We start from the raw sequence: 24,834 nt of genomic DNA on the forward strand, positions 1-24,834 counted from the left end.
GCCACTGTGAACTGGTGGGTCAGCAGGCACATTTTATTCCGAGCTAACATCTTGGTTTGACATGAGCTATAACCCAGCTGGTATGATGCTGTGAGCGATGAGGTGGTAATGAACCCTCAAAAGATAAGAAAGAATTTCTTCTTTATCTGGCCAAACAATCCAAGAGGCTGAAAAAATGTCCATCTGCAGAGAAGAAACACCTCTGAGTGTGGCTCTCTGCATTCTTGCTAGAGCCATCAGCTTGGAGAGGCCAAGGCTGGCGGCAGGGGGGGACCTTAGAGTAGCCTTCCAGTACTGAAGAGGGCTACAGGAAAGCTGGGGAGGGACTTTTAATAAGAGCATGTAATGACAGGATGAGGAATGGCTTTAAATTGGAAGTGGAAAGAATTAGATTAGAGATTAGGAAAAATTCTTCACAATGAGGATGGGGAAGCTCTGGAACAGGTTGCCCAGGGAAGTGGTGGCTGCCCCATCCCTGGAGGTGTTCAAGGCCAGGTTGGATGTGGTTTTGAGAAACCTGATCCAGTGGGAGGTGTCCCTGCTCATGGCAGGGGCATTCGAACTGGATGGGCTTTAAGGTCCCTTCCAGCCCAAACTATTCCATGATTCCATAATCGCAGTAGTTGTAATACAAGACCATCAGGAGAGATGGCTGAAGAGGCATCCTCTCTGGTTCAAAGCACATGCAGCAGTTTCTCTCTCCACAAGACTGACACGTAGATGCTGTTTGATCTGGTACATTCTGAGAAGCTGAAGACTTGCAGGGCATCTTTCTTATTTGCTTGTCATCTGAGACTGAAAAGAAGGGAATTGTGGAGGGAGTCAGAAGTTGCTGTGGGATCTTCCATGGACCACAGGCAGTGAGACAAAGGCTTGGGACAGTGTTTACAGTAGCGGCTGGGAAATGCCTAAAGATTTCAATTGAATAGTGAGAAACACTAGTAAACAACTATTACCCAAAAAACAGGTCAGAAATCTCTCTGGGAAATGGGGCTGAAGTGATGATTTTTGAAATAAGAAATTCCTGGTGCTTTTAATGCGTTGCCAAAAGTGTCTGAATATCTTCACTTGCTTTTGGCTTCTCCTAGCACACTGAAAAGCAGCTCTGGGCAATCTGTAGGTAGAGCTATGCAACGTATGAGTTTGTGGGAACTTGGGGATCCATAAGTTATCAAATTCTTACATAATGTTGCAATTTAGCTTTCATCAGAGCGTAGAATTCAAACACCACTACTTTAAGACTGAGCATAATTGCATCTCAGAAAATAAGAGGATGGGATTATATGTCCTTGAAAGAAAATTCTGCTTATTAACAAGCAGGGAACAAAATTCGTTATTCCATTTCTTAATGTCAGAGACAGATTTATATCTGCAGTTTGAAGTAATGCTATGACAATATGTATATTAATGGATTTTCTTCATACAGGCATTTGTTTGCATACGTGCACTCTGAGTCCCCTTTGGTAAAGAGAAATATTTATTCTGACAGTCTATATTGTGTTTCCAAGATGGACCGATTCAGGCTGTCATTCAGCAACGGAGACTTGTGGCAATTTATTTGTTCAAACAGTACAAATAGACTTTCCTTTTCTAATTTGGACTTCTGTTCATGTAAATCAGCAGTAAGTTGTGTAAACCAAACCAGTTCCAATTCTTTCAAGCGAACAATATTGTTGTTCGGTATCTGGAAGCCACCTTGAAACACATTGACATTGCAGCAGTGCGTTCTGAGAGCCATCTTAGAAAAACTCAGGGATAAAATGGTGGAAGTAGGTTGAAAACCAAATTGTTTTCCTCAAATATATACTCCAAGCACTGAGCAGAAACTCCCGGGTGAGCAAGTGTACAGTGAAGAGAAATGGCTTCTTCTTTCCCCTACCTGCCCGTTTCTAGTCCCACCATTGAACATCTGTGGCCATTGGGAACGCGCCAAGTCTCACGTAGAAGAGTTCTTCCACTTGAAAAGAATGCATAGGAGCTCCTGTGGAGCACTTCTACCTCACTCCTGTTAGATGTGGCAATGTGATGTGGGTCTCAGCTGTCAGAGGAGGTCCAGGACCTCTGGTTGGTATTAAGTTGGTTGATAGCAAAGCTTTCATTCCCCAAGAGATGGCTGCACACCATTGTGATTCCAGGATCTCTGTGTTTGCTTTTCTCTGTATGAAAAGAACAGCTCCTTCAGTTTCCCTTTAATGACAGCGATGGAGCACAACTGCAAACTGCTCTTGGTGCAACTTAGAATCATAGAAACATAGAATCACAGAATAATTTGGGTTGGAAGGAACCTTAAAGCCCATCCAGTTCCAACCCCCCTGGCACAGGCAGGGACATCCCAGTAGATCAGGCTGCCCAAGGTCCATCCAACCTGGCCTTGAACACCTCCAGGGATGGGGCAGCCACAACTTCTCTGGGCAGCCTAAGCCAGCACCTCACCACTCCCATTGTGAAGAAATTCCTTCTTATGCTTTGTCTAAATCTGCCCCTCTCCAGTTTATACCCATTGCCCCTCATCCTATCACTCAAAGCCTTTGTGAACAGTCCCTCCCCAGCTTTCTTGTAGCCTCTTCAGGAGCTGGAAGGTCACTATAAGATCTCCTCAGAGCCTTCTCCAGGCTGAACAACCCCAACTCTCTCAGCCTGTCCTCATATGGGAACTTATACCAGAATAATTTATGTCATGATTAATGGCAATTAGCGCTTCTGAGAGAGAGGATTGGTTACACCTATGCTAACATGACCAGTGTATGTTAACTCTCTATGTGCATCTTCCCTTGACTGAGAGCAAAAAACTCCTGTATATAATGCTCAAGAGAAAGGAGACTGTGAGAAATATTTTCCCACTGATACTGGAATAGGCAGCTTCCACTGAATCTTGTTCATCTTTGAGAGTTGTGAAATGACTCTTCGGCTTTTTTTATTATCCCTGATATTTCTGCTGCTGTTTCTCGCTCCCCTCCTTCTTCCCAGCATTTGTTGTTTCAGAAGGAGAAATAACTTCCTCACATTCAAGTTCATAGGCTTCATAATTTCAGAAATGTCACCCTTTGGAGCATTCTCTCTCCACTCCACTGGAGTCAGGGATGGGCCTTAGCTATCTGATTTGTGCAAAACAAAACAAATATGCTGGCCCAATGATCTTCTGACCATATATAGGCTTAAAGAGCCTTCCAGAAGATATGGGTGATATCTGTGATCAGCACAAGGCAATTAGAAACCATCTTACCGGTAATTTATCAGGCAGTCTCAAACTGTTTCCTCTGGCGAGGTGTAAGCTTCAGGGCCACGTCCTGCTCAGATGCGAAGGATTCATTATATAGAAGACCTGATGTGGAGGATGCAGAGCTCAGGGCAGCAACTGCATAGACCTGAGCATATTGTGGCATCTCAGCAATGCAACGTCCCAAGAGAAAGCAGAAGAAGGGAGAGATTTTAGTGTTGATGTGGTTCTAATTGAAGCTGCCTTCTGAGAATATTTTGATATTTTCCTTTATATTTTATATATTATTTATATTTATATTTATATATAAATATAAATATAAATATATTTATATATTATATAAATATTTATATATTTATATTTATATTTTTCCTTTTGATATTTTCCTTTTCAACTACGTCAAAAGAACTACTTTTCTATTATGCAATACATAAGCAACACTACTAAATGCAGTTCCAACCTTTGCAATAGTAGAAACAGACTGTAGCTATCTGGGATAGCAGTGCAGCTGCACCACAGTGTGCAGTGTAGCAGCAGAGAAATCATCTCCAGGGTCCTGCTGCCCTTAGTTATGGACAAACTGCATTGCCTTTAGCAGCCTTTAGGGCCAAAGCATGGCCAAAGGGGGCATTGAACAGGCCTATTATAATCCAGCATTGGTGATGCGACATGTGGTAGAGCAACCACCCTTGGAGGCATTCAAAAAGCTAGTAGATGTGGCACTTCAGGGCATGGTTTAGTAGGCATGGTAGTGTTGGGCTGACAGTTGGACTGGATGATATTAGAGGTCTTTTCCAACCTTAATGATTCTGTGATTCTATGAGTTTACAATTCTAAGTACTGTTGTACGTCACCCCTGACATCCACAAGTCTAGTTCTGCTGGATTTGTCAGGATTTTGCTGAGACACTCAATTTTGTTTGCCACAGGTGTAATGGAAAGAGACAGAAAGGAGATTTCCAGACCCAAATGAGCTTGGTTTGAAGGTCTCATCATCATTTTGTAGGAACTCATGTAAAGCACAGAGCGAAGTGGGCAGCTGATGATGGTTACTGGGGTGGGAAGGGGCTGGAGGTCAGGCACGGCAGGAGTGGTGCAGGCAATAAAAACAAAGCCTGAACTGCAGACCTGCCTTTTCATTGTAAATTCATTTGTTGCTAAGAATAACCTGCCTGGACAATGTCCTACATCATACTCCAACCTAAAGGACATTTTGATCTGACAAATGAAAACTAATAGAGTGAAGCTATTACCATATGAGCATGAGGATTAAAAACATGTGTTGAGTGATCAAAGGCGAAGGCTTGATGACAGACCCATACCGGAGGATGGTGCATCTCAGGGAGGAGACTTGCTGTTTGGGAAATGCCATATTTTAGCATTGAGTTCATTAGTATTTACCACAAGGAAAACAATAAAGGTTGACTCCAGCAACAAAACTCCAGCTCAGATCCTATCGCTGCGTACGAGATATTTGCTTTGGAAACACCTCACCGGGGTTTCTGTCGGTCTGTTGCTCCGCGTATGCTGTCTCATGGACAGTTTAGGATTTCACTCTGCCTGTGTTTGGACTGTGTCCCAGGAGTGTGCTTGGTGTCAAGAATCCATGCTGGAAAAAGTGTGCATTCTGGAAGATTAGCCACTGGATGATGTCCCCGCAGTGCCCGCATGCTGGGCAGGTCAGCACACACCAGGGGCCAGTGCAGACACCCCACGAGCCCTGCCCAGGGAGGGAGCAAAGGCAGCGAATGCCATTAAATCAGCAGCTCTGCAGGCAGAGACAGCAGAGTAAGCTGTGCGGAAGTTTTGGTGCAATACGTGTTTATTATAAATCACCTTCTGCTTGTCTGTTTACAATACTCTGTCTTTCCTTAGTGGTTTTAAGGTAGTAACAGACCCTGTATTTTAACTTGACAACAATATTTTTATGTAAAAAATCCTCCTTATTCATATCTTATCAGATCTTACGTTGTTATTCATATCTTATCAGATCCTAACCATAACTATGGGTCCAAACACCTCACCCCAAACACTGCAGACTGAAAAACAAGAACAAATCAGTCACAGTACAGAAAACTTGATAATTTTTGTGACAGTCACCAGAGTATCTGTGGCTGGGTGTGATGTAGTGCATCAGATTAGCATCTGACAGTCCTTTGCAGTCACAGTTCTTGTCAGGTTTCCATCAAGATATTGCATCAAGAGCTGGAACTAAAAACTCAATCCAAAAACACATCAGTATCCAGGCAGCATCACTTCAGCTGTGGGCATCGTGAACTGGGTTCAACTTAGGTGTACTCTCACATGTTTACATCACAAGAAATTGTAAATGCTAGGTAAGAAGGTCTCATTTAGATGTGTGCCCACGTCTATTAATTGTACCTTGTGTAATCATAGAATCATAGAATGGTTTGGGTTGGAAAGGACCTTAAAGACCATCCAGTTCCAAACCCACTGCCATGAACAGGGGCACGTCCCATTAGATCAGTCTATCCAACATGGACTTGAAACGTATTAATTGCTGTTAGTTGCTATGGAGTGGGATATGCTGTGTCTCTCGTCTGTTAAGCATTATCCCATCCACTCAGGGTTGTTCCTCTTTAGTGAAATTAAAATGTTCAAAGTTTCATAAATCCAAAACCCAGTGAGCAACAACGGGGAAAACTAACTTTCAGGCTAGAAGGAAATAATGTTACAATATCTATCTGGCTTATATTGTTGCACAGATTTAGAATTTGGAATAAAAAAAACTTTTATTTTTAGCCGACACCATTTCCCTGAACTCTATTTGGCCACCAAAGTAGTTGTGCTGGCAAAATGAGAGGTAGGCACAAGGATTGAAAATTACCATTGACAGTACCTGTGATGGAAGAATACGGCCAAAGTCAGCTTAGAGTGGTTGGAAATCCAGAGTCTTGAGAAAACTTTCTGCTCCTTGCATTCACCATTTGGTCTTACAAGCCCATTTCTGGTAAAATGACCTATTTTCAGTTTAATTTGTTCATGAAACCCTTTTGGCTTCCTTATCCCTTCCTTGAGAGCATGGAGGATGTCACACAGTACAAACAGTTCAGATGGCGTTTGGTGACTTCACTTTTTAATGCAGTCCCATTGGTCTTTAGAGGTTTCAATATGTTCCTAGCTGCTCCCTGCTGGAAGACTGCAAACTGGTGCAGGCTGGGCAGATTGTGGCCTTTCAATACTTACAGGGGTCTGATAAGATAGATGGGGAAAAACTTTTAAGCAGGGTCTGTAGTAATGGGATAAGGGGGAACGGTTTTAAACTAAAAAAACACAGAGGTTTAGATTAGACACTAGGAAGAAATTTTTTACACTGAGGGTGGTGAAACCCTGACCCAGGTAGCCCTGATTGGTGGTGGATGCCTCATCCCTGGAAACATTCAAGATTAGGATGGATGGGGCTCTGAGCAATCTAATCGAGTTGAAGATGTCCCTGCTCACTGCAGGATTGGGCTGGGTAGTCTTCATGGTCCCTTCCAACCCAAGCCATTCTATGATTCTATGATGTAGGTATTCCACAGACCCGGGAGGAAGATGCACCACAACTGGCAGCGTTATGGGAGGAGGAGAGCGTGACTCCATGCCATGATGTGCCCCAGGTTCCCAAAACAAGGAGAGGTCCTGCAGTATCCACTGGAAGGTGACTCTCTCTGTTTTGGAAGCAAGATTTCAGTACACAGGATGTTTCAGCACTTTGCAAATATATGTTCCAGTTTGGTATTGCCCATGATGTGCAGGAATGTAGTGGTAGAAATACAGAAGGCTGAGACATTTCTCGGGCTTCTCAGTTTGATAAGGACTTTGGGTGCTTGGTGCAGCACTCTGTAGTAGGGAAAATAAAAATGGGAAGTTGTTTGTTGTGGCTCATGCACTTCCTCTATTCTTCTCTCACCCATGACCCAGATAGAAAAAAGTCTCCAAAGAAGAACATGTGCAGATGACAGCTAGAGGGGCTCCAGGGAATGGTGAGAATAGGGTCAGAGACAATGAAGGGACAGCCAAAAAAATAATGAGGGCTCTGCAGCCAAACTTGCCCCTGCCACGGGGATGGCTGCAGAGAAGAGGGCTCTCCTGGAGGATGCAGACATGTCTGCTGGAGCAGGGGCAACCACTGGGTCTGTCCCCCACAAGCAGTCATGCCTAGGCACAGAGTGGCAGCAGCTCCAAGAGGGCAGATAGTCTGAACGCAGAGAGCAAGACAACATCTGCCAGGCAAAAGGAGATGTGGGTTGCAAGAGGAGGGGAAGCTGCTTACCCAGGCATGGGACTTTCACTGCAAGTGGGTCTCCAAACGGACCTCGAGCTTCTGCTGACTTCTTGTGGCTGAGGGGACGCACAGAGCTGTTGCCCCTGCTGCAGCTTGGAGAGTCTGCATGAACCGATATGGGTTTTTACAGTGTGGCAACAGCATCTGCCCTGTTGCAGTCATCCTGCCCTCCCAGAACACAATCACTCTGATGGGCTGGTTGGAAGCAGCAATGTGCCAGCTGCAGCATCACATCTCCTTCCTCCTCTGCTGAGCCTGCAGCAAGGCTGACGGATCCCACGTGCACGTGCAGCCCGTTTCAAGCCAGGCTCCTTCCGATGAGCACTGGCAAAGCTGGTGTTGAGGAAGGGGTTGGCTGCCTGTAGCAGCTGCCTTCACACGCACCCGTCCATGGCTAAAACACGTAGAGCTCCCTTTCTGCTCATCTGTGTTAGAATACATAAAACTGGTTTCTGTCTCCTGGTATTAATAATCCCTTGGATGTCTTTGTTTAAAGTATTGCAGTGGGAAGTGCTATTTTAAGTCTCCATTGAGTCAGGCGGAATGTGAAACCTCCTCCTCCCGCCGGACACTTCACACTTGGTGCTTATCTGCGTCCGCGCTGGTATTTTGTCTAATACAATGTGGAGATTAGCTCTCCTTGCAATTTCCCTTTCACGATTTACATTTCATGTGTTTGCAGCAGCCACAACAGTCTGCAGGAGATCATGTCCATATGTTCCCAGTGCATAGTAGGTGTTTAGTGGTGGGACTGTACTCTGTGAGATGCCAGCATCAGGTCCTGCAAGGTGCTTGCTGGGCAGACCCTGGAGCTGGCAAGCTGGCTCTGGAGTCATCAAGAAAGTTCAGCTTGCTAACAATTCATCAAGTAGCTATGAACAGTGTTTGCCTCTTTAGTTTGAGATAACGCTCAGCTGACTTGCAGCATGTTGAGAAAGTATTTTTGGTTTTGAAGTGCCTCTAAGTTAAACTCCTTCCCCATGTTGGATAAATTACTGCGGGAGAGGTCCTGGTGTAAGCACTCCTGGTCTGGATGGGATCCACGGTGATCTGGACCCACAGCTGAGACCGGCGCAAGAAGAGTTTTGCTTTGCTTTTTTAAACCCATGCTCTGTTATTGTGATTGTGGACTGAAGCTCACTCCTGAAACCCAGGGAGGGGAATCTCTTTGGCTAAGAAAAGGTGTAAAAGCCATTGCTGAAAAGAAAATATTTTTAGTAAGTTTGCAAAGAAGCCCAGAATAAAAAGTCTGTCCAAAGAATGGTCCAGGACATATCTATTGTTGACTAAATCTTCATGAGATATAACAACTGTCAGAGTAACTGCTGCTGTAACTGTGAAATTTTTTGCATAATATGAATATAAAGGAAAAAAACCTGTTCAATATTGATAAGAAGGAAGGAGAAAATAGAGGTGCAGCACAAAAAATCCCACAAACCACAACTCAGAAATTCATGAAATATCGTGAATGTTTTAATTCCCTGTTCTGGCTTTGCAGGAAGTGTAGCAATAGTGTAGCACGGCCAGTTCAGGCTTTTCACAGTTGTGACCATGACCAAGACTGATGAGGACATCAGAAACTGCAGCACTAGTAAATCCTGGGGTGAAGTTTGTCTCAGCGCAGCTCTCTGGACTGGCTCGTGCCCTGTTTGCCCACCTCCTCAGGTAGAACGAAGTCAATAGAGCTGAAGAGCTAAGCAAAGCTGTACTGGGGCAGGCAGGTTCCTCCTTTCTGTTTATCTGTCTTCTGTGTCAGGCACCTGACACTCTTCTTACAAGGTGCTGAGGGGCATGGTTTAGTGATTGATAGGAATGATTGGACTCGATGATCCTGTGGGTCTTCTCCAACCTAGTGGTTCTGTGATTCTGTGGGATAGTTTCCAGCTCCTACTCCTTCAGTCAATATCTGGGACAATCCCTTTTCTCTTCTTGAAATACCAGGCCTGCTGCGAGAAGAGGCATGTGAATGACTTCTCCAGCTGTCCTCTTCTCCATCTCTGGAGAAGGAGATAAAAACTCTGGGAAGGTGAAGAACTTTTGAGCAGGTATGATCTGCTCTGGTCCTTGAGATGATGGGATCTAGGCTTGGGGGCATCCCAGCTGAGAGATTCACAGAAGCCAATCCCAAATACTTGAGTCCCAGGGAAGAGAGGCCTGAAGGATCCCACTGATGTGGCAAAGGGACCAGAATAGGTGGCATGGGACTGGGCCAAACTAGGTGTGTAACACTGGCTTGTTCTTCAGCTTGTTTCATGTGTGATTCTAGGCCCTTTATTCCTCACTTTGGATTCAACAGGCTGGGATCAGTATGGCTAGGTGATCCTTTTTGGATGCGACCATGCCAGGTGATTGTTCCACTAGTTCCAGCCTTCTAGAAGGTCTGGAGAAAGTGACTTTGCTCTAAGCAAGACCAAGTATTCTATGTTAGACTTTGCTGGACTGCTCTTAAAAACCATTCCACATTTTTTTTAACTTACACAAACTATATTCATGTGGTGCTGGGTGTTTCCATAGATGCTCCTTCCCACAGAAAGTTTGGTTGAAGAGAGGAAGGAAGCATGCCCAAGAGAGAAATAAAGCCTATGTCTCTGGGTGTGAGAGGAGGACCTGGAAGTGATCCTGGTCCTGGTGAGGACAGGCTGCCCAGTCCTTTCTCCAGGGTCCATTTGAGCGGGCAGGAACCAGTCCTCCATCTCAGCAGTGCAGTGATGCTCAGGGTGAGGGGCTGGACACTCAGAGCTGAATCCATGTGCAGAGCACCCAGCTGGCGTGATCCCAGCAGCAGAATAACTGTGCAAAGTGAGGGCCAGTCTGGTGGGAACTCTGCTCTACAAAGAACAGCCAGCCAGTTTGGGAGAGGCGAGGTTTGCTGCACATGGGCTTCCAGGACTTAGCGGTGCACGTTACTGCTGGATATCAACAAAACATGTCACTGCTTTACCCTTTGCAGCCTTGCTTATAAATATCGTGATCTCTGTTTTACCCATAAAGAACAAGTTGATTTATTATTGCTTTCTCAACTGTGGCTAATAATAAAGTGTGAACTCCCTCTTGGTACCAGGGGCTCTGTTGTTATGAGATCAGTGAATCCAGTTACAGGGGAAATGGGAACACACTGAAGGTGTTGTTGAGGCATTTTTTACACCCGTTGCAAGGGCCAGGAACAGCTTTGTTTAAAGACTCCAGTCCCTTTTGGCAGGTAGCAGCTGGTATCTCTTTTTTTTTAAGTGTCACAGGGAGCTCAAAATGATTTACAAGTCAGAAACAACAACGTGCCAGCGACACTTTTGAAGCACATTTTTTTCCTCTAAATCATTTTCAAGTATTTTTCTGTAGAAGCTGGAGCCCTGCTGAGGCGCACTGGCTCAGAGCTGCGTTTCTCCCGTTTATGGTACCCACACACAGGCAGTAAATGCCTGCAGTCATTGGCCCTGCAGTTCCCTTGCCATCACAGAGATGCCTTTGGAGAGGTCCAATCCCTGCTTTTGGCCTGTCAGGGTTTCCTAAATCACAGGGCTTCACATCCTGCCCCTGAGCCATCCCATACTCACCACAAACAAGCACTTTCAGTTCTTGCCTGGAAGCTCCTTAACTCTGAGCCTGCTGGAAAAATCAGGAAGGTGGGGAGGACTGCATTAAACAAGGTAAAAAACAACCAAATCCTCCTAGGCATGACATGGAAGGAAAATTAATATTTAAAATGCATGTATGATGTAATGGGACTCAAAATAGTCTGTAACCTGGAAAAAAGAGATTAACTGCTTAAGGCAAACTAATGAAAAGGTCACTTGGACCATTCTTGCAAAGCACTCCCTGTGCTGCATCACAGACTTATCGGCTCTTTTTGACAGGGTCTCACACATGATCCCAAGAACTTATATCTGTTTTATACTTTATGAAAAATTGATTGACTCCTTTTGCCCAAGAATTTGCGTTAAATAAGAAATAAAACATTGTTTATGGGCAACTTTCTCTTCCCATAATCAGTAGGGGCCAGTTTTATAAGAACGGGGCATCAAATCTTAATACTGCAAAGTACCTGCATATTTGACATGGCAAAGTGAACTCTTCTGTTATTATCTCAGCTGGATCAGTTCCTAAAGTTAAACAGAAACAGCAGTGAACATTTTCCATTCTTTCTGCCTTTAACCAGCTTCCCACATCCTCTGGCACAGATCAAATCCTGCCTAGGTAGCGCCAGTCCTCCCAGTAATGCAGATTGAAATGAGTGGAGCAGAGATGTCTAGCCCTTGCCACCCCAGCGTGGTGCTGGCCGTACCGAGATGTCTGAGCTCCTGCATGCCAGGCTGCGGGGCAGAGCACGCTTCCCGTGTATGTTCTGCTGCTCGCTGATTCCCTGGGGCAGCAGTCCTTGCCCCATCCGCCATCAGATGTCCCCCAGTTAAGGAACATCGGTTATGCAGTGTGCTGAGATAATGATTTCACTGTGGTAGGTGTACAGCATCACCACTGAATTGGGAAGCTGGGTGAGGATCACAGAAGTGAGCCCAATGGGAGTCTGTTCATCTGCTTAAAATTTCAACCAGGATCACTTAAACCTTTCTTGCCTGGTATATCAGGCACCACTATTGTATAAGGATACACGAGAGACTTAGAGCTTTCATGATAGTCCCTGAGCTGCATTGCTGGAGGTGAGGACCATAGTCTAGGTAGGTGTCCTTGCATGCTTCCTCTGTTCTCATCTCCTTCCATAGGCATCTGCTATTGATGAGTGCCAGGGATGGGCTTGTTGGTGAGATGGAGTGTAGTCACCTAGAATGGCTGTCTTTCTGTTTGCTTTCCACTGGTTATCTAGAGTTAAAGCCTCTGTCATCTTCCAGAACAGGCAGGGAGCAGAGACACTTCTTGAACTGTTTACCTCTTGCCTCTAGGAAGGCTGTGGAAAGGGAGTTCCATCCTGAACAGTTCTTGCTCTGTGGTGCTCTTTTTTTACCTTGGCTCTGCAGAGCCAAGAAGAGGCTTCAGGGAGAGTACTGCTAACTTCATTCCTGGTCTGTCCTGGTCTCCCAGCTGGTGGTGGACAGGAGAAACTGGAGACAGCACAAAGGAAAGCTTGAGCAAATGGCCTACAAAGCAAGGTAGATGGAACTGGGCTTTTTTCATCTGGCAAGAAGGAGGCTCAGAGGGAATCTAACGGCAGACTGTGACTATTCCAAGGGCAGCTACAAAGACAACTGCATCAAACTCTTCTCAGCAGTGGGAGACAACATAGCAACTGCCAAAAGCCACTCGTGGTAGAAAGATCAGGCTAGACTTCAGGAAAAACTCCAGCAGGAGAGTAATGCAGTACTAGAACAGGTCACCCAGAGAGGCCATGGGCTTACCATCGCTGGAAGTCTTGAAGACTCAGGTAGACAAGCCATGATTGACCCGTTTTGGTTTTGCTGGTAGTCCCTTTATGGAGAAGAACAGGGCTGACAGGCTCTGAAGACCCCTTCCCGCCAACAGACCAAATATTATGAGACCCCTTCCCGCCAACAGACCAATATTATGAGAATATCATATTAGGGCTGCTCCTTTTAAAAATGTTTTTCCTTTCCTAAAGGAAGGACTTCACAGTTAGCAAGCCTTCCCACCAGACTGGTCCTGCTTTTCGCATTGGAGCTGTGTTCTCACAATATTTCCTTCAGGATTTCTTTTGCTTTGCAGCAATGCTGCACAGCTGCAGAGTGGAAATGCCTCTTGACCTCCTTTGGTACAGAGCCTGTGCTCTGCCTCAGGGAGATGGATTCTCCTTGACTTATCTCAAAACAGGACACACACGCACATTCCCCTGGGCACTGGGAATACAGCCTCTAAAAGAGATGTACACTCACTCTTCCTAAAGATGGTTTTATTTTCCCAAATGTCATAAAGCCTTCAAAAATTTTGCAATATCACACAAATGCTGTTTGGTTGCTGCAGCCAATGCCTGGCAGAAAGTGTTACCTGTCATGATCTCAGAAGTTGCAGCTTATTCATTCAGGCAGCCTTTTCCAAAGTTTATGATTTAAGCTGGTAGGTAAGAGAAAAGAAGTTGCTGCTTCAGGGATTCACATGGGAGCAACACCAAAATTCATCCAAAGCTCAGGGCTCTTCAGACTCTGTCTGAGCTCTGTCCCATCTTTGAAGTTGAAACTGCTGTTAAAACTTGGTCTGAAGTGTGTCAGCAACTGACTTCAACCCATGTGTCCTCCCATAGCCAGGTGCTTTTGTAGACACAAGGTGTAGGAGAGCCCACACAGCTCCAGAGACTTCCTCTCCTTCCACTAATGGGTCTGCTCCTGACACTGAGCTACCAGCTTAAAAACACATGTCCAGAAGTGTGGGGTTTCGCGCACATCCACCAGTATCACTGTGATCTGTGTGGACAAGTGGCTACTGCAAGAGACCTCTCCCAGGCTCTCTCACTAAGGAGAGCAAGAGGAAGAGCCAAAAGTGTTGGGAAACTCAGGAACAATGTCAAATTGAGGAATCTGGGCACAAAGATCCAGTGGGACATGTCACAGGTGGCCTTTGAGTGATAACGTGTCAATAGGCAAAGGGTGTGTGTGACAGTAACATGCCCTATCGTGACCTTTGAGAGATTTAATACTGCTAGAGCAGAAGATGATCCTGTGTAGAGTTGTGCAGCCTTGGTAGGGCAGGACTTTGTTTGAAATGAAGTCAGAAAAACACACTCCAGCCTGTGCTGAACTCACAGATTGTTTGGTGGGCTCTGCTGGATGACAACTCTGGAGTAAGAAGAGTTATTCTGGTTTCACCTGCCACCATAGCTTCTGCCTCCTGTGTCTTAGGATGATCTGTGTTGGGCTGCAGTTGTCCACTCTGCCCAGGGCTGTGTCAGCAGCATGGAGGAACTGGGCTTCTCCTTGCAATAACTGCATTGTGACCTGGACAAGCTGGAGGAGGGGGCCTGTATGAACCTCGTGAGGTTCAACAGACCTGTGGAGAAGGACTTGGAGTGCTGATTGATGAGAAGCTCAACATGAGCTGGCAACGCGTGCTCACAGAACAGAAAGCCAACCAGGTCCTGGGCTGCATAAAAAGCAGCGTGGCCAGCAGAGCAACAGAGGAGATTCTGCCCCTCTGCTCCACTCTTGTGAGACCTCACCTGGAGCCCTGTGTCCAGTTCTGGAATCCCCAACATACGAAGGTTATGGAACTCTTGGAACAGGTCCAGCAGAGGCCATAAAGATGATCCAAGGGCTGGAGCACCTCTGCTAGGAGCACAATATGAGAGTTAGGGTTGTTCAGTGTGGAGAAGAGGGAAACCTTATAGCAGGCTCCAGGGCCTGAAGGTAGCTACAGGAAAGCCGGGGGGGACTTTTTAGAAGGACATGTAGTGATAGGACAAGGTGGGGTGGCTTTAAATTGGAAGGGGGAAGATTTAAATTAGACATTCGGAAGAAATTCTTGACAGTGAGGGTGGTGAGGCCCTGGCCCAGGTTGCCCAGGGAAGTTTAAAGCCAGCCTGGATGGGGCTTTGAGCAACCTGATCCAGTGGGAGGTGTCCCTGCCCATGGCAGGGGTGTGGAACTAGATGGGCTTTGAGGTCCCTTCCAACCCAAACCACTCTATGATTCCATGACTGCCCGGTGGATTTCATGTTGCAGCGTCATTTCTGCAGCACCTTTCACTAATTAGAAATTCCTCCAGAAACAGAAAGAAAATGATCCATAAACATCGTTACACATAAACCCCTCAATTATACAAAGTCCTGCAAAACATCAGATAAGACCATAACAGAGAAAAGGTCACAGCAGCACCAGCCATGTCATGAAGAGAGGCAACAAGTAGCAGCCAGAGCCTGATTCGGTCTAAGGCTAGAGAGATGAAAAGATAGAAATGTTGTTGGCTTTAATACTTTTGTAGTGCATTCCAGGCAGCTGTCAACTGCTGAACAGTCAAACAACTAGGGCCTCCCAAAGGGAAATAACATCTTCGGAACGGCCAGGCTCAAGAAAACACCAAATCTTAGATGATGCATTGATGGGGAAAAATAAATTCAGAAGAGAATTTGGTGCTTTGCCGAGCAATGTCCTGCAGATAAGCTTGTACCAGTTCTTCAGTCACGCACTAATGATCTTCGGTTCATTACATGTTATAAATCACTCTGATGGATACAGAAAAGGGTAATAAATGAATAAATAAATAACAAACACTCTGTGGATAATGCTGGTCACAGAAAGATTAATTAATCATAAACACTGTTTCCAAAGGCTCTGACACAAATGAGCATTCCTTTGATATCAGCCGCGCTTTTCTTCCCACCAACTTGTTCTCAAATAAACATCTCAGTAAATATTTGTCTCCTTGCTCTGGACTTGAAAATAAAATGAGAAGGGCCACATCCCTTCCTGGCCTGCAGGCAGCTATTCCCTTAGGCTGCTGCTGGATTTCAGGTTGGGATTCACCTCAGCTCTCTTCAGTTAGCATCTGGCTTGCCATCCAGATTGGCCTCCCTCTGGAGACTTTTGGTTTGCTGCCTTCCATGACTTGCAGTTTCTTTCATCATTGCTTCACTGCCTGGTGTCACAACCTGGTGGTCTCTTCCCTAGAAGGTTCCTTGGGAAGTTCTGATGCTGCCATGCAGCACAGCCTGCACTGGGCTGCTTTCTGATGAAGGGATTTCCACCCGTGTGCACACAGCTTGTGGCACCAGGGACCACCTGCAACCTGAGCCTTCATTCTTCTTGATGTCCTCCAGCACAGCTGGGCCACCACAACACATGCTTTGGGATGCAGGGATCCCTCTGTAGGATTCAGGCTGAGCCTTTCTAACAGATTCAGGGCTGATTCCAAAACTGCATTTCCTCTTCCCGGTGCCATATGATCTCAAAATCTTACTTCATTCTCTGCCTGCTCTTCTTCCTAGGTGAAATACGTTCAGTATTTTCAACTGTATGCATAACTCTTCTTTATCTCTCAACCCTACTGCTCCACCTGCACAGACCGATTCTATGACTGCACACACTCCATCTCCTTGTAGCTTCCCTGAGCACAAATCATGTTGCTGTTTTCTTTGTGTGTTTCCACACACAGTAGCCAGATGCTCGGAGGAGGCATTGCAGACTCATGGCTCTGCAGCTAGTATCTCATTCTTCAGGCTGCAGGAAAGCCACCACTGAGGCAGCAGCAAAACATCCTGCTTTATAGCGTGTGACCTTGGCCGTCTCTCACCTGCATTTGTCCTGTTTGATCCCGGGAATCACTTGGCCACTCAAGCCCACAAGTGGCACCACACCTCAGCCTCATCTTCAAACTGTTGTTCCCACTATCAGCTTCATCTTTATCGGATTTGAAGCCTAAATTTTCATATGCCAAAGCCAAATGCTGTCTCCAAGTTGTCTGAGTTTCTAGTCAGCTATATTCTTGAAAGCAATACAGTTCAGGCAATGGGAATGCTGCTGCAGATAAATGGTGCTTGAAGGCTGCTTGACCTGGAGTGTAAAAGCCTACACAAGCAATGCCTTTTAGCAGAAAACTTGTGATGCTTTAGTGGGTAAACACATCTGGTTACGCCCCTATGTGCAGCATTCTCTGTGCTTATGCTCTATGTTAGCAACGTCTTGAGACCAGAGAGATGGAGGGTAGCTAACAGAGACTTTAGTGAGTAATCTGAGGCAATTAGCAAGTTCTTAGCTTTCCCTGCTGCTCATTTTCCCTAGATTGGAAATGAAACTGGTGACAAAAGAACTGGAAGATGTTTTTAAGTGTGGTTCTGGCCTGCACAAATGGCTCTAATGTGGATATTGTTGTGCATTGTTTCTTAATAGGCCCCTCAATTGGTTCTGCTGAGTACAGCACAGTGGGAGAACTGGTTTTATCTCCCTGCCTCCAGCCTTGATTTCAGCTCAGCCAAGGAAGGCTGGCCACTGCTGTTTCCCAGCACAGGGCTTGAGGAAGCACTGGTAAAGAGAAAACACAGTTTAGCACAGCTGCAGGAGGAGAGGGTGGAGGAGGTGGTACCGTGTTCTATGGTCTGAGCAAACAAACACAGCCATGTCCTCTCTAGCTGGCACCAGGGCACTCCAGGCTGCAAGAAACAGGCTGGGTGCCTTCCAGATGAGATGCCACCATCAGTAACAACAGACGTGCAGGACTTTGTGATGCTTGGTTTAAATCCCAGCCTCGGAGACGCCTGCACAATCCCCTTGCCTTTGCTGTGACTTATGAGATGCCTGGGCAAGAGTCCTGGGTGTGAGAGCTGCACATTCAAGGGTGGATGTGGGAGAAGCCGGTTTCTGCCAGGCGATGAGGTTCTGTTTGCTGGGTGCAGAAAAACCTCTAGACTGCAGGCACAGCTCTAAAACTTGCACATTTAGGCCTGGAGCATAATCGGGTGGTAAGAACACGCTCATTTGTGCAGGGACAAAACTCTGCTCTAAGAAACCACTGCGGTTGGGCTTGCTCTTGTCTAACCACCTTGAAACAGTGCAGTCCAGAACATCTTTCACTCTGCCCATCCAGAAAAGTGTTTCTATAAATCAGTGTGTTTTGTTCTGGATTCCAGACTTGGGTTTTTTTCACATCCTGGAGGCCTGGTTGTCTTTCCTCAGGCCATCACCTCTGTATGACCCACAATGGTTCAAAAGAACAAACATCCATTAGCGCATCTTAGCATATGCCCCTGCTTTGTTGTTCTCTGAATGTATACCCCTGAATTAATAATAAAGCCATCTCTTCATTCATTATTTTCTTTCTGCCTGCAAAAAAATAAAGTAGGAGAATCATAGAATGGTTTGCGTCAGAAGGGACCTTAAAGATCATCCAGTTCCAACCCCCTGCTATGGAATAAATGGACATCTATGACAGAGAACCAACTTTAATGAGGTTACTATTAAATAATACATTAATAGATTCACAGAGTGAAGTGGAAAGTGTTGCAGGTGTTGGAAAATTATATTACTTCAGTCAAGACTGGAAGGAACCCAGCTAAACTTAGGTCAGTCTGACAAGTGCATTTTTGAGCTGGTAGTGCAAAGTTTTGCATGTGAAGGAATTATGTGTGCTGAGTCCACACAGGAGGTCAGTGCAAAAGTGTATTCAAAAGCAACCAAAAATGGGATTACTTTTAGGGCTACCAGGGTAGAAACTTACCCTCCAATAGACCTGGGTTAAAAGGACTGACATCGCCTGGGATGGATCGGACACCTCACCTCAGGAGGTTGCCATGAAGACAGAAAAGGTACAAACGACCAGAAAAAATGGAGAGACAGAAAGCATCCTACCTGAGGACCAGGTACATGGATGCCAAGACATAGCATATTGACACAAAATCCAAGGGATAGCAGAGAAACATCAGAGCATACTGTGGTTCCCATTTCATTTTTTGTTATCATCATTCAAGTACTAACACACATTCAATGAGTTTAGAAAATAACACTTTAAAGGTGGAGGAGAACCTGGATGCTGTAAATGCAGAAACGACATGGATTCGGAGCACGTTATACATTTATGTAGACAAGAAATCTCCTGTGACAAGGCTTCAGAGGATAAAATTAAGTCTTCAAGGCTTTATCCAACAGTACTTTTCAAGTGCAAGGTAGGCACTTGCACTTTTTGTCTGATTTTCCTCTGGAAGTTTTATGTTCTCTGCAAAGCATCCAGTACAGCCTGTGTGCAGAACAGGCATAGACTGTGCTTCCTGCTAGAAGTGGGTTCAAGGGGAAGAGCTTTCTAGAAATTCTCTGTAGGTCATAATTTGGGGGTGAGGGACGGTAACATCAGGAGATCATAGAATCATGGAACAGTTTGTTTGACAGGGATCTTAAAGCCCATCCAGTTTACTCAAAACCTCATCCAGCTTGCTCTTGAACACCTCCAGGGATGAGGCAGCCACTGGGCAATCTGGGCCAGTGCCTCACCGGCCTCACAGGAAATCATTTCTTCCTAAAGTCTCATCTAGATTTGGGAGATTAAACTAGCAGTGTCCAGGGAACACCAGGTGTATGAGTGTATGCATGTGGCTGTGCACAAGGCTCTGAGTGGAACTTGTCTACCATTACCTGTGGCACTCAGCAGCCTTACTTCCCATTCCCTGGAGAGGCAGGAGACACATCTGCTGGGCTTGTAGGTGCACGTTGATGCATGTTGGTAAAAGTTGGATTATCCCTGGAATATTTTGCTGCTGGCATGTTGGTGTTATCATGGCTTGGCAAGTCAGGAGGAGCATTTCTTGTCTTCACAATTTGTCCCCTACTAGTTCTTCACCTGCTAAGCTTCCCTTAGGGAACTCCTGTTTGCAAAGAGCCCTGGGGTCTCTGGTTGAGCTCATAATCACAGTGTTGGAGCCCACAATTCAGACTAGTCAGAGTCAGCAGTGGGTTTCTGAGGTCCTTCATCCAGAATGAGGATGGAGCCAATAGGAGGTTGGTTTTCTTACTTGGCTTTGCAGTCACCCAGGTGATAGTAGCTTCACTGGTCTCCATTGCCCCGCCCAGATGCCCTCAAGTTTTTTCTGCCAAGTAGATGGGGATTCCTTGGCTCCATTCTCTGAGGCTGAGCATTGGAGCTGGACCAAAGCCCAGGAGAATATCTGTGATGGGTACTGCTCCTGCCCTGTCCCTTTTGTGGACTCTTGACAGTTTCAGTCCATGGCCAGAGCACAGCAGAGCATGAAGGTAAACAAAATATCGTACCAGTACGTGTGAATCCAATTCCAAATCAGCAGTTAAGGAGGGCATCTGTCCTGCCACACGAGAGGTGGCTCCACAGAGTACAAGAGGTCCTGCCAAGAGCTTTTTTTGGCTGTTTAGTCAAAACTTCCTTTTGCCTAATTTTCCATTGCTCCTGGGCACAGTATGTGCCTTCTTGGAGCACCCCAAATAACCCTCGTGCGCTACCATTGAGTTATTGTTTCATTTAAATGATATTGGAAGCTCCTTCTGTCCCAGCCAGGGAAAAAGGCTTTCCCTCCTTGCCAGGGGACTATGTAATACAACAGTTTTCTGCCAGTACTTCTCCATGGGGGCCAGGAGAGAAGCAGGAGGGACATAATGTGCTTTCCACAAGGGAAGCCCATCCTATCAAGGTCTGCTGGGGCTTACTCTGCCGCTGGCATGGTTGCCTCTCCCAAGTTTTACAGGACTTTATCAAGTCAGACAGCTGGATGAAAGAGCATGAATACCCTAAACTTAAACATGTTATTGAGAAGCTGAAGGCAGGACATAAATAACTGCACTCTCACTTTCATGTTTATCATACAATTGCAACAGGACCATATTTGGAATAAATATTCCAATATTTGAATGCAACATGTGATTGGAGTTTATCTGTTGTGATGTTTTGAATAAATATTCAGAAAACTCATTATTCCGGATATCCCACTCTTCTCACTTTTCCCAAGATGAGGTGGAGCTAGGCGATTTGGACACTGCCCGAGCTGTCTTTCATGTTTTCAAAAGGCCTAAGTCTTTCCCTGGAACTGAGCTCAGTGTGGTTCCCTCCCAAACCATCTAGGAGGCAAGTTTCTCTGCAGGGCTGTGGTGAGCCTGCCCCAGGTAGCAGCTGCTCCAAAAGGATGGAGGCAGAGCATCCTGACTCACTCTCTTCTCCATGGACAGGCTCGCCCCTCTGCCTGTCTGTGGTTCCTAGACAGAGCCTCATGGTTACAGGAACAATTCCAAGGCCATCAGCACTCAGGGACAAAAGGAAACACTGGTGTCATCTCTCCAGGCTGCCAGAGGTGCTGTTTCCTGTCCATGTTGCAGATGTACACCAGTATTCAGGTGATGGATGAGATCCTTTGAGAGGCTCTTGCTCCCCTAACTATCTGGAAAGTGTAAGCTGCCCTCAATGGACTCTTCCAGGGACACTAATCTGTAAAGAGGGACAGGATTTCACTGCCCCTCTGGGCTTTCTGAGATGGCAGTAGCTGACTCCTGCAGCCAAGACTGCAGTCACCTTCAGTTCAGCTGGTGCTTTCTTCCCCAGGATTGACATGAGGAAGAGCAGTGCCACCGCTGAGCTGCATGGCAGAGTAAAATGATCAGTATAGCTCACACCAGTGTCTTTCAGTCTGTTTTGGATCCTCCAGACATCCTCATGGTCCCAGTCCTCACCTGCAAAGCATCCTCTGTGTTTGGGTAGAGCTCCCTTGTAACTGCCTGCTGGTACACGTGGTGTCCTGCTGCACCCAGGGGATTGCTGTGCTGGAACCATGACCCTGCAGGAGCTTTAAACTGAAAGAGGTTTTCCTTCCTCCCGGAGACTCTGAACTTGAACAAAGACCTAGTTCCTTCAGACCTCTGGAACAGACCAGAAAAACCTTGCTAAGGGGAAGTACCTTCACTTAGCCTGAGTTATAGGACAGGCAGGAACTTCCATGGTCTTTAAATTGTTTTCTGTCAAATTAATCCATTAGTCAGACTCACATGAGAGCAGCCGTGGTGCAAAGTAATCTGGGGTGGTGGCATCAGCCTGTGGGTGACCTGCAGAAGCCCAGGCAGGTGTCAGCACCCCCAGCAGGATGAGAACTCGGTGTCAGAGCAGAGTGGTGTTTATGCTAAGGGTTTGTGTGCTGGGGCTGGGGTCAGTGGGGATGGCAGCTCTCTGCTTCTACTGTAGCACAGATCTCGGCCACTGATACTTCTCAAACCATGAGCAGCCCATTGAACACTCACAGACCAGAGTTTGGTGGCACTGGGGACCCATGACCCGATCCTTGCTCATATGGGATCCTGGTGCAGAAATTGTTTTTACCGTTTGAGTTTTAATAACATCAAGTGCAAGGTGTCCCCAGCACTGCCAGCCATGATCAGGTGAAGCATCAAAACTTGGCCAAAAGCTTTGAGAAGGACGTAACAAAAAAAGAGGATCAAGTCAACTACAAGGATATCTTTACCCTCAAATCAAGGTTGTTAACTGAGGTTATGGTTATATTCATTTGTAAGAAATTAAAACCTGTTAACGTGTGGAGGATGCGCAGGTCTGCACCTCAATTACGACCACAGATACGGATGGCGGACTGGTGTTGCCATCACAGAGTCCACTCAGAGAAAGATGATTAATACAGCTTACATGCATTGTGGTTGGCAGCATCGACTGCCAGCCAAAGTGCTAACACAAAGCTTGACAAATGCTGTCAGCCAGTGAAATGGTTCAGAGCTCTGCAGACCCATGTGGGCCAGTTACAAGGTTCTGCTTGACAATTCTGCTCCAGGGGTGCTTTTACTTGGTTCTGCCAGCTGAATTTTATTCCAGCCTTTACAAACGCAGCTGATTAATGTGGTGGTACCTTGCTAGGACAATGTGGATTTGATCAGAGTTTGAATCCAAGGTTATTTTTGCTGAGGAAACGCTGTGTTACGAAGTAGTGTGTCCCGTGACATTCCCTTTATTTTCTCTTTCACTCTTACTCTTGCTCGATCAGATTTTGGCAGCGAACGTTTTGCTTAATTACATTTGCTTTTAAAAACATGAGTTCTGCAATTAATTTTTGTCTTTCTATTGTCTCAGAAATGTTGGTCAACAGGGAGAATAATTAGCCTTCTGGACTCGATTTCTAGTGTACATCAGGGTACTGCATCGCAGCGTTGCCAACTGACTCCCAGGCATGGGTTTCGTTAGAGAGGAAATGAAATCTAAGGGCATGGCGTGTGGAAACCCATGATGTCTCCCTTGCACATTTACAAAATCGCTAGGACACATGTGCACTTAGCGATGCCAACGCACTCACGCAAGCATTCACACTTGTACATGGATGCTATCGCTTGCAATAAGATGCATGCGTGTGCTCAGGCAGACACAGCGGGGCTCCCAGCACTGCTGGCACGATGTGCTCCTGCCCTCAGCACTCACACACCGACACCTCCTGCCCTCATGTGCCGTTGCAGTATTTCTTCTTTAATGTTTTGGGCTTCATATACATGGGCCACGGGGTGCTTTACATTCTTAGGACTGATGAAAATACCATCTCCCAGAGGCTGAAGGATAAATCTTCATTGTCCGCAGGGCTTGCCAGGCTGTCCATGCTGCAGGGAGCACAAGCTATGGATGAACAACTGGTTCTCAGGCATTGGCAGAGGCTCAAGGCAGTGGTGGAGTCCCCATCCCTGGAGGGGTTTAAAAGACGGGTAGATGAAGTTGTTAGGGATACAGTTTAGTAGTGGACAGGTATGGTTACACTTGATGATCTCAAAGATCTTTCTCAACCTAATGATTCTATGATTCTAACAGTTCATCACCTTTTATCACATCCTCCTTTCTACTGGCTCCGTCGCTACATCCCCATTTGCTTTGTGACTGGGAACACTGAGGTACAGAAACCTGTTTCTCCCTTCTCCTAACTGCCACTGTCCCTTTGCCAGATGGCCACCTCCTTCTATGCAGCAGGCACTACAGGCATAGACACTGGTCTCCTCTAGCAAGAGGGTACTCTTGGGTCTGGGCACAGTCACCACTCAGTTGCTCTGCTTGAAGGCTGGGAGGCATTTGGTGCATTCCTCCTCCCTGGCTTCATATCAATGTTCAAATAGTCCATTTATGAAAGCTCTTAACATTTAGCTGCCCTTTTTTTAAACTTCATTTTCACCTCTCCAAAGAAGCAACGTGAAGCAGGGAGTAGCTAGGGTAGACAAAAAGGATTTCCCCCCTGCCTCAGTCTGTTTCTTTGTGAGCTCCCCGGCCCTAGGAAAAGACACTCTGGTACATCGTCTTCCTTCGTGAGGTCCTGCACTGAGTGTGAGTCAGCCCTCGCAGGTTCGAGCTGCTCCTAAACACAGTGCTCCTTCACTCAGAGCAACTAACTCGGAACAGCGGGTTGAATTTGTTGACACATCTCGGAGAGATCTCACTGATTAATGTGCTGAATCTCAAACACAGGCTAAGAGCATGAAATCCGTAACAGGGGTTTAGATCAGAGATAGCATAACAACACACAGAACTCTTGGAAACAGTTTCAAACCATGTAATGTCTATATTCTTAGTGTTCCTGACAGTGCTAATGGAACCAGCTAGTTGACAATATCTCTGTATTCAATTCCCTGGTTGATTTTAAACCCCTTATCATGTAGACTACAGCACATTTAAATCTTCCAAGCCTATAGGAACTGAGATCTCGAGCCTGGTGAATCACTTACTTCTCCCTGCTCTGCAATCAGGGACAAAGGCTGAAAAGGCTGCCCTGAAAGAGAAGTCCCTGCATGGGGCAGGGAGGGCTCCGTTTTACTGGTGGAAGGGAAGATGGTACAGGCCAAGAGGAGGATGTGAGCTTTGTTTCTTGGCTTTTGCATCTCTGTTCTGCTTCTCTGCTTCAGCAATGTAGGGAGGGGAATGATAAACCTCTGTTTGAGTGTTTGAGGCAAGTTAGGGAATGCTTATCACTT

The 24,834-nt window shown here is 46.0% G+C and overlaps 2 protein-coding genes across 2 annotated transcripts in view; one reads left to right on the forward strand and one right to left on the reverse strand.

Moving 5' to 3' along the window:
• Positions 1-24,834, forward strand: part of MYOCD (myocardin) — a 234,554-nt gene that overhangs the window by 144,737 nt on the left and 64,983 nt on the right. The window lies entirely within an intron of this gene.
• ADPRM (ADP-ribose/CDP-alcohol diphosphatase, manganese dependent) overlaps positions 5,021-24,834 on the reverse strand; it is a 193,257-nt gene continuing 173,443 nt past the window's right edge. The window contains exon 4 of the mRNA XM_069872367.1: positions 5,021-5,034. The gene's annotated coding sequence lies outside the window, so the exon portion shown is untranslated. The remainder of the gene's footprint in view (positions 5,035-24,834) is intronic.

This window comes from Phaenicophaeus curvirostris, chromosome 19 (genome assembly GCF_032191515.1).
Source record: "Phaenicophaeus curvirostris isolate KB17595 chromosome 19, BPBGC_Pcur_1.0, whole genome shotgun sequence".
Lineage (NCBI taxonomy): Eukaryota > Metazoa > Chordata > Aves > Cuculiformes > Cuculidae > Phaenicophaeus > Phaenicophaeus curvirostris.